The sequence below is a fragment of the Plecotus auritus genome (assembly GCF_963455305.1).
Source record: "Plecotus auritus genome assembly, chromosome: 1".
Taxonomy (NCBI): Eukaryota; Metazoa; Chordata; class Mammalia; order Chiroptera; family Vespertilionidae; genus Plecotus; species Plecotus auritus.
This window is the reverse complement of record NC_137770.1, coordinates 157,394,428-157,405,845: the sequence shown is the minus strand read 5'-3', so window position 1 is coordinate 157,405,845 and position 11,418 is coordinate 157,394,428. Positions and strand designations below refer to the sequence as shown.

The following is an 11,418-nucleotide window of genomic DNA, read 5'->3' as shown; positions in this document are numbered from 1 at the left end:
TGCCATCTTTTCAACTAGGGAGGAGGGGCCTGAGAAGTACATCTGAAGGCAAGGCTGTATTTTGCCAGAACCTTCCTGTTCCATTTGAGTTGGAATCTAGGAACACTTAAAGCTGTTGTAAATCGAACTGGTAAATAAATTTTATAAAGATCTCTAAGCCTGTAGCCAAGCTCACCAGGTGACATATCTCCTCCTCATCAGTATGCCAACTTCATTTCACCTGTTTCTTTTTTGTGGTGCTACAATATTCTGTCTTGTGCTGTAGTCATTAATTTAATACGTTGTATTCCCTGAACTGGACTTTAAGAGCTCTGATGACCTGAACTGTGTCTGATTCATCAATGCCTTGAACTTAGTAGGTACTCAAAATGTGATTGTTGGGTTAATGATGGTTCCCACAGTGGCAGAGGTCATCCTTTATGAGTCACACTTGTGTCCTCCCACCCACTCACTTGACACCCACCTGTGATGGACAAACTTCATTTTGGAGGTTGGGATCTCTTTCATTGTTATTTAACATTTTCCTTGAGACTTTTTCCTTTGGAGGGAATGTTGCAAAAGACCACATTGATAGATGACCCTTTGGACTATGCTAGTATTAAGATGAGTATCATGATTCTGGTCTAAGAGAAACACAAGTATTGACTTAATGAAAATTTGCTCCTACACCATACCGACTGAAGGCTGTCCTACATATGTGGCATGGAGGGACTGTGCTGATAGGATGCCAGTTTGGCATTTTATTTGGTTGATGGTGCAGTCACCGTTGAGGCATGTTCCCATGGGATGTGCCAGAGAATCTGCTGATTGGCATGATAGGTTTGAAATCTACCTGGGCTCTGAGGGAAGTTTGACGTGTCAACATCTCTTTTCCATCTTTGTTCATCTGATATTTGATTATAAGCCTTGAAATCAGCAAGGTATATTTTCATATTTCCTTTCAGAAAGAGGAATTAGAATGTGACCAACAGAAATGAACACTTTTTGAGCTCAATGATAGTCTCTCACCAGAGTCTAATTTCAAAAATGTTCTCCAGGTCTAGGTCTCCATTTTTAAGTGAATAAGTGGACCACTTTGTATGTCCTTTCACAATGGTGTTCATCAGCTCAGGGGCCTTGAGAGGTCAGGATTCCAGCAAACAGGTCCCAGACGAGCAGGTGCCATTGACTAGGGAAAACACATTCAGATTCACTTCCAAACCTGTAGGTGCTTTTGGCTTCTGGGAGCTGAGCTGGTACTGCCAGGTGTGGAAGTGCCTCATCACTAGGCCATGGGCTCCAACACTATGTCTGTTTGCTTGTTTGTTTTGGTAGAGGAGGTGGGTCTGAAATGGGTGACTGGGAGGAAATAAAGAGCTGAAAGACAATTCTCCTTCAATTCCTGATGTAATAATAAATTATTAGGGGGGGGTGAATTGATGTGGAGAAACATCAAATATTCTAAAATCTTAAAGTAATAGAGATTCTTGTAAGATCATTAAATAACTGTTATTCTGCTTCAGACAAAGGGATTATTACATTTAGAAGTTACTTGAGGTTGCATAGAGGTTCTGCGTGCAGCAAACTGTAGTCTCTACAAGAGTTTTCTGTGAGGGGCGTCCTGCTGCTGAGATCCCAGCTCTGTGTTTTGGAAAATTCTTTTCTTTGGTTGGCAGCTGCTCCATTAATTGTATCACGCTTAAAACCCAGGAAAAACAAAGCAACCCAGTTCTTTTCTTGTGGTAAATCACTGGTTGTTACTATTATTATTGTTTCTATTCACGTCAATTCTTGAGCAAATGCCATGATCACGTGGTGTGCTTCCTTCCACAGCTCAAAGTGCTTGCCCACATTTGCACATTGGATCCTCACAACACTGGTGGTTGAGAGAGAAGGGGAAAATATTAGAAACATGGACAAAAATGGGTATGTCTCTGATACTTGATTCTCAACTATAAGATTATAGACTCACTTTTCCTCCCCTCAGTGCCCTCATTATCAAAGAGAGTATTTTCTTTAGCAGTGCTAACATAGAGCACAAATCAGCAGAATGTGATACTCTGAGCTGTTTTCTTAGTGCTGGAACAAGATTTGCTCTTAAGTATCCCCATTTCCTATCATTCAATTCTTTGCTCTCACAAGAACGAGTAAATCCAACAAATATTTGTCAGAGTCCAGACTGTATGTAGCCTTGTGCAAAGGCATGGTGGCAGGGGACACAGGGAAGGATGGAGGAGATCCCAGCCCCCCAGGTTCCTGGAGAAAAGTAAGGTTAGCACCCAAGAAGAGTAAAACAGACAGAGACACTACTTGTACTGAGCACCAAATGAGTGATGCAGACAGAAACTGCTGTCCAACCAAGTTCAGCAAAGACAAACATTGCAGTCCTATAGGATTGATTGCCCCAGAAGCCTTGCTGGGGAGGAAAGAATTTCACCATTTAGCTCATTAGGGCTAGAGATTTAAACTTTTTCTCTCAATTCCTTCTCTTCCCATTTATCTCCTCCCCTCCATTTCCTGACTCCCTTTTCCTTTTTTTGGATTCATAAACATAGATGATCATTTTGCCTGTAACCCGGCCTTAACTTATAGTGCTTATGTAAAATGTAATTATTTACCCTGATCATTCTTGTGTAAATGTAGTCTTAACTACAGTATTGACATTTTTCTAAGGATTGCTAAGAAGTTTGAAATGGACAGTCAATGTTCTTTTGTGTAAGTCAGTTATGGGGGTCGTGAGGATAGCTCATAGAGCTCCCAGCCTTCCTCTTCTGTCTTTGTCACCAACAATTTAATTTTAAGCACATTAAAACACATACCTCAAATTTAAATCATTAAATTTTAACAATCAATTTAATCATTTAAATAAAAATCAAGCAAAAAATAATCTCTTAACAATAGCCACAATGACAATGGCAACAACAACAAAAAATTGAGTGAAATGAGACCTGGCAGCTGTTTATAAGGATTGGAAGTCCTGCACTCATTGTCCTCAAAGAACTTCTGGATTCTTTCCTGTTGATTCTCAACCGTGAACCAACATTTCCCCGCCCCCCCCCGCCCCCCGCCCCTCCTTGCCCCCATCATTTCTGTTTTTAAGAAGCAGGGGTCTTTGGAATGAGACAGTTGGATGTGTATCTTGGCTGTGTTGCTTAATAACTGCATGGACCTAGGGGTGTTTCTTATTCTCTGGAAACCTCATTATCCCCATCTGGACATGGCAGTGTTAATGCCTACTTCTTTGGATTCCTGGAAGATTAAAGGAGATCCTGCTTGTGAGATGCTTAGCAGAATCCTGGCATGTGTCAAGGACTCACTGAGTAGGGTTAGGGTCTGGTTTCCGTTTAAGGGATTCACATGGAAGGTCTGCTGTGATGAAGAGAGGCGGGGACATCTTTTCCCATTTGCACAAAGTTGGACAGGATTGGCTTGCATTAGGGGCTCATGGAGTGTTAGTCTGCTTTAGATCTGTCACTTAGGAGTTGTGCTGTTTGAGCCAGGTGAGATAACCTCTCTGTGCCTCAGTCTTCTCACCTGTAAATGAGGAGAAAAATTGTACCTACTTCATCAGGTTGCTATAAGGATGCAAAGACTTACTATACACAAAGCAATGAGTAGTTCCTGGCACACAGTAAATGCTCAATAAATGTTGACTATTTTAGTGTATTATACAACTCACTTAACACATTTGAGTGGAATTACAGACAGACTTCCCAGAGGAAGGCAGTTTCTTTTCTACCCCTATGGTCTTTGGTTCTTACAAATTTTAATAAGATACAAGCCCTGCTGTTGTAGCAGACGTCTTCATGTTATTTCAGCTTCCCGCCATTGACACATCCTGGCTGACAGTTTAGGAGGTGTAGGAAAAATGTTGTGGTCTGGTCCATGTAACAAAAATATTTGTGGGAGGCCCCTCTGATTAGCTTTATTATTGCTTTTAATGCACTGCACATGGGCAATCAAACATGCTTGGAAAGAGGCCATATTGGTTTTAAAGACAGATGATCTAAAACTAGCTTTCATTCAATTGTGGACTCGAGAAATTCCAGCTAATGTTTCTAAGAGCTGCCACCAAATATTTTGTGGTATTCTCCCTGTGACTTCCAGTGTTTTTTTCACTCGTTCCCCACTCCACACATCCTACTCTGGGTTTCTAAATGACGTAGATATAAAATAACATATCTGAGTTTTAATATTTTTGCTTTTACTTTTATAAAAGTTACACATGCACATAGTTTAAAGAGTCAGATTACAAGACTTATTATGACAAATGTCAGTCTCTTGCCCAATACCCCCTGCTAGGTCTAAATGTTTATGTTCCCTCCCAATTCATATGTTGAAGGCTTAACCCCCAATGTGATGGTATTAGGAGGTAAGACTTTTGGTAGATGCTTACATCAGCAATTTTCAAACTTTTCCATCTCATGGCACACAAACTAATTACTAAAATTTGGTGGCACATCAAAAAATATATATTTTTGGCCATCTGACAAAAAAAGGTATAATTTTGATTCATTCACATCAAACCTCTATTATTGTGTTGTCATTTTTTAAATTTGGCAATCTGAGGGAAAAGAGGTCAGTGTCCCTGACTAAATAGTCAGGTATTGCGTGTTTTAAAAATTCTTTAAGCACATCGGTGCACCATGGTACATCAGTTGAAAATCGCTGGCTTAGGTCATGAAGGTAGAGCCCGCAGGATGGGATTATGTAAGTGCTTTTATGTAAGAGAGCCCACAGAGCTTTCTAGGTTTCTCCCCATGTGAGGAGTCAGAGACTCTGAAGAGAGCTCTTACCAACCATGTTGGCACCCTGATCTTGAACTTCTAGCCTCCAGAACGGTAAGAAACACCGTAAGTTTATATTGTTTATAAACCGCCCAGTCTGTAATAACAGCCCAAACAGATTGAGACACCCTTCCCCTAACACTTTCCTGATTCTTAAAGGAAATCACCTTCAACTGTTTTAACTGTTTCTTTTGGTATTAATTTCCATGATCTCAAAGTAATGTTTTTTAGTGTTCTTTTTAAAATTTCACTATCAGGTATTTTCTGTTTTCTTCCCGCTTTTGAAGATGAAACTTTCTCTTTCATCAAACCTGTACCTCATCTATTTTCCAATACCTCTTTCAACATATTGCCCATTTTCCCTGTTCTCCCAATACAATTATGTAGTAAACATAGTTATGCTATTTTAACTATGTAAATGCTAATTGCAACTAGAATTTGTTATCCTATGATTACCTTGCTTTCTTACAAAACTCTTTGATTTTGCTGGAGTTAATAATGTCTTGTTTTCACTTGGTTTTTGTTTTTAATCATCGATAATCCCCAAACTTCCTTCACTTGTTTTAATCTCCTCTCAATATAATTAAATTCACCAATTATGCTCTTAATTCATATTTTGGAACGTTCTCTCTTTCTAATCTCCATCTGATGATTGGCCTCTAGCCTTGAAATCTCCCTTCACCTCATCCCAGGGATCCCTTAGCCCCTCTGTGGGGTTGGAATCCTGTTTTCTGGTTTCTGAATCTTCATGTCTTCCCCTGTTTCCTCACTTCATTTGTTGGAGAAACTCCTCTGGTAACATCCTTAGAAAGTGTGCATGGGAGGTGAATGTTTGAGACCATACACATCTCTAAATGTCTTTAGCCTATCCTCACACTTAATAATCTTAGTGTAAATCTCTCAGTTGTAAATAATTTTCCTGAGTCTCTTCAAGGCATTGCCCCCATTGTTGTCTCCCTTTCAACACTGACACTGAGATGCCTGAATCCACGCTGATTCTTGATTTGGTGCATGGGAATTTCTTTTCCCTTTCCTCAACATTTTAGAATCTTTTCTTTGTCTCTAGTGATTGCAAACTTCACAAAGATGTGCCTGTGTGAATCTCTTTTACACTGTGGGGCATTCAGATTCTTTTAATCTGGACATTCATGTTCCTAAGTACTGGGAAATTTTCTTGAATAATTAATTTGATTATTTCACCTTTATCTCCCTTTACTCTTTTCTTTCTTTCTGGAATTCCAGAACTGTTGTCTATTTTACTTTTATTATATTTTCTATTTTTCATCTTTATGCGCAACATTCTGGGACATTTTCTGACCTTAACTTATAACACTTTTGAGATTTTAATTTCTGATATATATAATTTTTTAATCCTCACCCAAGGAGTGAGGATAGTTTTCCCCATTGATTTTTAGAAAGAGAGTAGAAGGGAGGGGAGAAAGGGAGAAATAGAGAGAGAGAGAGAGAGAGAGAGAGAGACAGAGAGAGAGAGAGAGAGAGAGAACCGGCCCTGACTAGGGGTGAGGATCAAACCTGCAACCCAGGTACGTGCCCTTGACCGGGAATCTAACTTATGTCCTTCAGGTTTGCAAGTTGATGCTCTAATCACTGAGCAATGCTGGCCAGGGCTCTGATATATTTTTTATTGAATTAAAATTGACATATCATATGATACCATATTTTTAACTTCCAAAAGCTCTTTCCTGATCATCCCTACTTTTCCTTAAAAAAAGAAAAGAAAAGAAGAATATGCTTCTTTTATATATTGATGATTTTTTTTGAAGTGTTCATTTTCCCGCATAGTGTGTCTTCCTTCCTTGTTGCCTTTCTCTGTTTTGGTCTCTACTTTTTCTGTTAAAGGCTTTTTCCTTGAGAGTCTGCTGATACTTTAAGGGTGGGAGCTAAAAAAGGTTAATTGGATTCTCAGTGCTCCTGAGGAGGAGGTATTGACTGTAGCTATCTCTGTAGGGTAATCTGGCTGGGCCATTTGTTTGGGAAGCCTTCACCTCAATTTTTAAGAATGTTTTCCATAGGTTTGTCAATTTGTCTAGAGGATACTGTTCTAGTCTCCACTCTACATGAAAACTCTCGATGCCAGTGTTCTAGGTGAGTGGGAGAAAGAGCTAGGAATCCCAACTTGCAGAATGTAAATTTTAATTTTAACCCATTTGTTTTCTTGTGGCATCCCTCACTCACAACTGTGCCTTCGGTACCCCAATCTAGCAATGCTCTACTTTAGCTTCTGTGGAGAATAAACAGATTTCTGTGAGAGTAGGGAAGGGCAATTGCCTGATTATAGAGAATATATCTCTCTTTCCTTCTTAAGTGATTTTAACCCACAATCTTGTTTACAACCCTATCTTTACTCCCACTGTCAGAGATATCTAATGGTAACATACAAGTCTTTTGAGGATATGGCTGGCAAAATTTGTTTCTTGAATTTCCCTGCTGTGATTTAAGGTTAAGGCTTGCTGCATTTTGCAACATGATGGTAGTGCTCATGATTCAGCTTACCCATACTTGCTAAACCCACACCCTTCTTCCTTTTATTTTTCAGCTTCCCAAATTTTGTTTCTTCTTCCACTATTTTGTCCTTGTGGATTTATTCCCTAAATTTCTTCACTCTTATTTTTTTGGGGGGATTTCAAGAGATATTGGAGAATTTGCATGTTTCAACCCATTTATAACTGAAAACCATGATTGAGGATTTTTTTTCGAAATAAAAATCTGGAATATTGACATAAATGAGTATGGTATTATTTCAAGTGGTTGCATCATTGGACTACTTGCTTATTTTAACTAAACTGCTATTAGCTAGCACAGTTTTATTTTTTAAAATTCTCTTTTGTACTTGCCTTCATAACTCACAACATATTCCTTTGAACTTATGCAAAGGTAAGAATTTTACATTTCAAAAGATTTGATTTTTAAAAGCACCAAAATGCCACATGGAAAGTAGCTTGTAAAAAAGGCCAATGATAAACCTTGGCTTTCATTTAAAAATATCTTGTTGATTCTGTAATAGACACAAAGTCATAAAATGATGTTTTGAGAGTAGTATAGATTATAGGATTGGGGGAGATTTCTCAATTGCTTGAGAATGAAGTTTTGACTGGCCATGTTTTGATCAAGGATGTCATTACTGAAATGGTTCATAATCTCCTAATATCAACATCAAATTGTGTTCATAAACACAGGATTTTCTTTGCTTTCCCCCCCACCCCCGTTGTATGGAGATATAATTGACATATAACATTGTATAAGTTTAAAGTGTACAACATGATTTGATATATGTATTTATTGTAAAATGATTACCACAATTAGTTACTGTTCATTACCTCACATAATTATAATTTTTTCCTTATATGGTATTGTTAACTATAGTCCATCATAGTTGTACATTACATCACCAGGACTTATTTTAACTTCTTATGTAAAGATTCTCTTTATTATACCCACATTGGCCAAACCACTTAAACCCTTAAAAGATAATATTGAAAACATTTCCAGTTTAGAATTTTAGAGCTGGAAGTGTTTGTAAAGATGGTTCAATTCATATTCATAGATGAAGATACTGTGAATTGATTTACTTTCCCAGGTTCACATACTAGAACTCAAGATGTTGATTCTAGTCTCAAATAGAAGTGAAATAGTTTTACGTATTTTTAAGAGTAATTTGGATGAGAGTTGATTGTTTAAGATCTTTATGAGAAAAGTGAATAGGTTTCTCTTTTTCTCTTTTTATGCTGCAGAGATGGATAACCGTTGTTTCCCCCCGCCCCCAATATAAAAGGGCAAAGATATGAACAGGGTATAGAAATGAAATCCAGATTTAAAGAAAAATACATAGAAAAATGACAAGAGTAGCCCAGATTTGGTGAGCAGAAAAAGAGCCTTGAATGAAAAATTACTATTTCTTTATTTTTATTTTTTAAATTGCTTTTTCCAATTGCTTTATTCCACATCCCAAAGATCACCATCCCACCCATCATGCCCCTCTACCACTACCCACCTCATTGCAGGGAGAGGGGGGAAGGGGAAGGATCCTGACTGAGATGACAGTAGTGAGCCCCTTAGTATGGGATCTGGTACACTGAGGTATGGTCGCAGGACCCTGTGATGATCTGGCTGTTGTTAGGGGACACGTCACATCACGTGACAGTGGTGTTCTGGGTAACTGGAAAACCATGTTCCCATAGGCATGCTGTAGATGCTGACCAGGTTGTCCATCCCAGCACTCACCCATCACTGGCTGAGAGGGAAGAACTTGAGACTGAGGACGGTGCTGTCCTTACAACACCCCATGTGTTTCTGCCTCGGCCTCCCCAGTGGGTGGGCTGTAGTCATAGTTGGCCATTGGCTGTGCCCACCATAACCCAGTTGTCCTGGGGGTTGGAGGACAGGCTTGTTATCTGAGACTCAAATTGGTAATCCTGGGGCTCCCTGACAGTTCTCAGATCCCAGCACCGTAGGCAGGTGTCCAGACCTCCCATCCAGATGTTCTGGTCTTTGACAGGTCCCTGACCACACTCCGGTCTCACAGGTCCCGGATCCTGATGATGCCATCAGTGAAGCTAGAAAAGGCCAGGTTGTCCTCCAGGTTGGCAGCCAGGGCCTGGCAGTGAGACTTGCAGAAGGTAGCTCATCTCTTATGTGCAGGGATGTTGCCATCAGGTTCCACATGCTCACACCAGCCAAGTTGTGGGCAGCCATCAGCAGGGTAGCGTTGTTAGAGAACAGTAGGCAGGTGCGTGCACAGGTAGGTCCCGTGGGTCTGTGCACACAAGTGGTTGTCGGGGAACCTGTCCTCCACCATCTAGCCGACCAGGCTCCACACGTTGACTCCATTCCTGCCACAGGTGAACACGTGCCATGTGAAGCTTCTGACTGCTGTGGCCAGCACAGGCTTCCTATGTTTTAGCATCCATGTCTCCATTCTGTGTGGGACAGCCAACTTCTTGGATTGCCAGCGCAAGGTATTCAGCTTCTTCCATATGTCTTTGAAGTCTTTGGGGTCCCATCATACAGGCTCTCCAGCAGGCTCCTGGGCCACGCAGGAGAGCATCACCTCTGGTGCCCTGCCTGGCCCTGTGCTCCCTTCTTGGAACCCAAGCATCTTCAGTACAGGGCTCTGCTCCAAAGTAGCATGGTCCTGGGTCCTGGCCTTCCAGGTCTGGCACCTGTCAGCCTGTGTCTTGGTTGGTCCACTTTATCATGGGTCCCAGCAAAAATCTGCCAGAGTTGCTGGGTCAGAATATCTTTCCCAAACTGGGGTTCAGAGTCCCAGGATGGCAACAGGTCTAGCTGGTGGACTGGGGAGCCATCCATTCCAGAGAGCTGCTGGGCTCAGTTAGACGACCTTGTGGCCATGATGTCTTCGAAGTTTGGGCCCTGAAGACTGGAGGGCTATAGGTGTCAGGAAGCCTGGGGCTGGCTGGTCCCGAGAAATCCTGGTCAGCCTCCCCTGACTAGAAGCCCAGGAGTTAGCTGCAGGTCTCCAAGATTTGTAGGAAATTTTGTGCCTGGCTGTGATGTTTCTGTAGATCCTGCTGAGTCTTTTGGAGCAAGTAGTAAATGCTCTCCACCTGGGCCGGCAAGTGAGGGGGAAATGGAACTGCTTCGTGAGCTGATCCAGGGTGGCTCCATGATGAGTCAAAATCCTTGGGGGCCTCACCATCCTTGGAGGGTGCCTCTGGGGGCTCAGAGGGACACAAGCGGTCACCTTCAGGCAGTACTCTTGCCTAGGATTGAGGCTTTGAAGCAGCATGAAGGAAGCCGCGCGGGGTCAGCCAAGTTCAGGTCAAGAGGAATCACCTGCAAATTATTATTCCTAAATGAAAACCATTCATGTCTTCACTCATTAACTAGAGGACATAGTATGCTCTCAAGCTGAGGAGGAAAAAACCTCCGTGGCTTCCTTCTCAAACTGCAGAGGAACCTGTGAGAGGGCAGCTTCCCTTTGAGGGCTTTTAACACCCTTGCCTCCTACCTGGGAGCCAGAGAACAAGCTGAAGGCCAAAAATGACCATTAGTAGGCAAACACATTGCTTTTGGGTCTGAAGTCATCTGTAGCCTCGGAACTATGGCGAGATGCACAACTTTTGTCTGAATTTGCTCATGAAATTAATTGACCAAACAATCCATTTGGCTGGGAAAAAGGAAGCTAATTGGACTGACTTGACCAGTTCATAAAGCAGCTTTGAGCTGTGGGGTACAGCCCCAGCCACTGGTATCTCTTGCTGCACTTATCAGCAGAGATTGCTTCAATTTGCATAATGTAAGAAAAAGAAGCTCAATGAAACGCACAGGGTTCTGTGTCTCTACATGAGCAGTTAACAAATTAGCACAGGGGAAGCTTTTGCAAACGAGAGATTAAATTTCTTTGTTTATGTTGGAAATCTCCCTCTGTCTCTGTCAGCAAAAGCGCAATAACATTCTTTCCGTGTTGGGCTGGCTTTCAGTTCCTTTGTTATTTTTATTTCTTTTGTTCTTGCTATGGGCCGTTAGAGTGACCATCTCTCTCATTAGAGTAGGCTTCCTGGGGGAGGGGTGGGAGTGGAGTGGAGGTAGGGTTGCCAGACAAAATACAGTGCCCAGTTTAATCTGAATTACAAATGAGTAATTTAAAAAATATATGTAATTTTATTGATTT

At 41.2% G+C, this 11,418-nt stretch overlaps 1 pseudogene across 1 annotated transcript; it reads right to left on the bottom strand.

Moving 5' to 3' along the window:
- Positions 1-8,839: 8,839 nt before the first annotated feature.
- LOC308241476 (transducin-like enhancer protein 6) lies at positions 8,840-10,094 on the bottom strand (annotated as a pseudogene). Its single transcript has 2 exons — positions 9,947-10,094; positions 8,840-9,773 (listed from the first exon to the last, which is right to left on the bottom strand). The product of its transcript is annotated as a transducin-like enhancer protein 6 (transcript).
- Between the last annotated feature and the right edge of the window lie 1,324 nt (positions 10,095-11,418).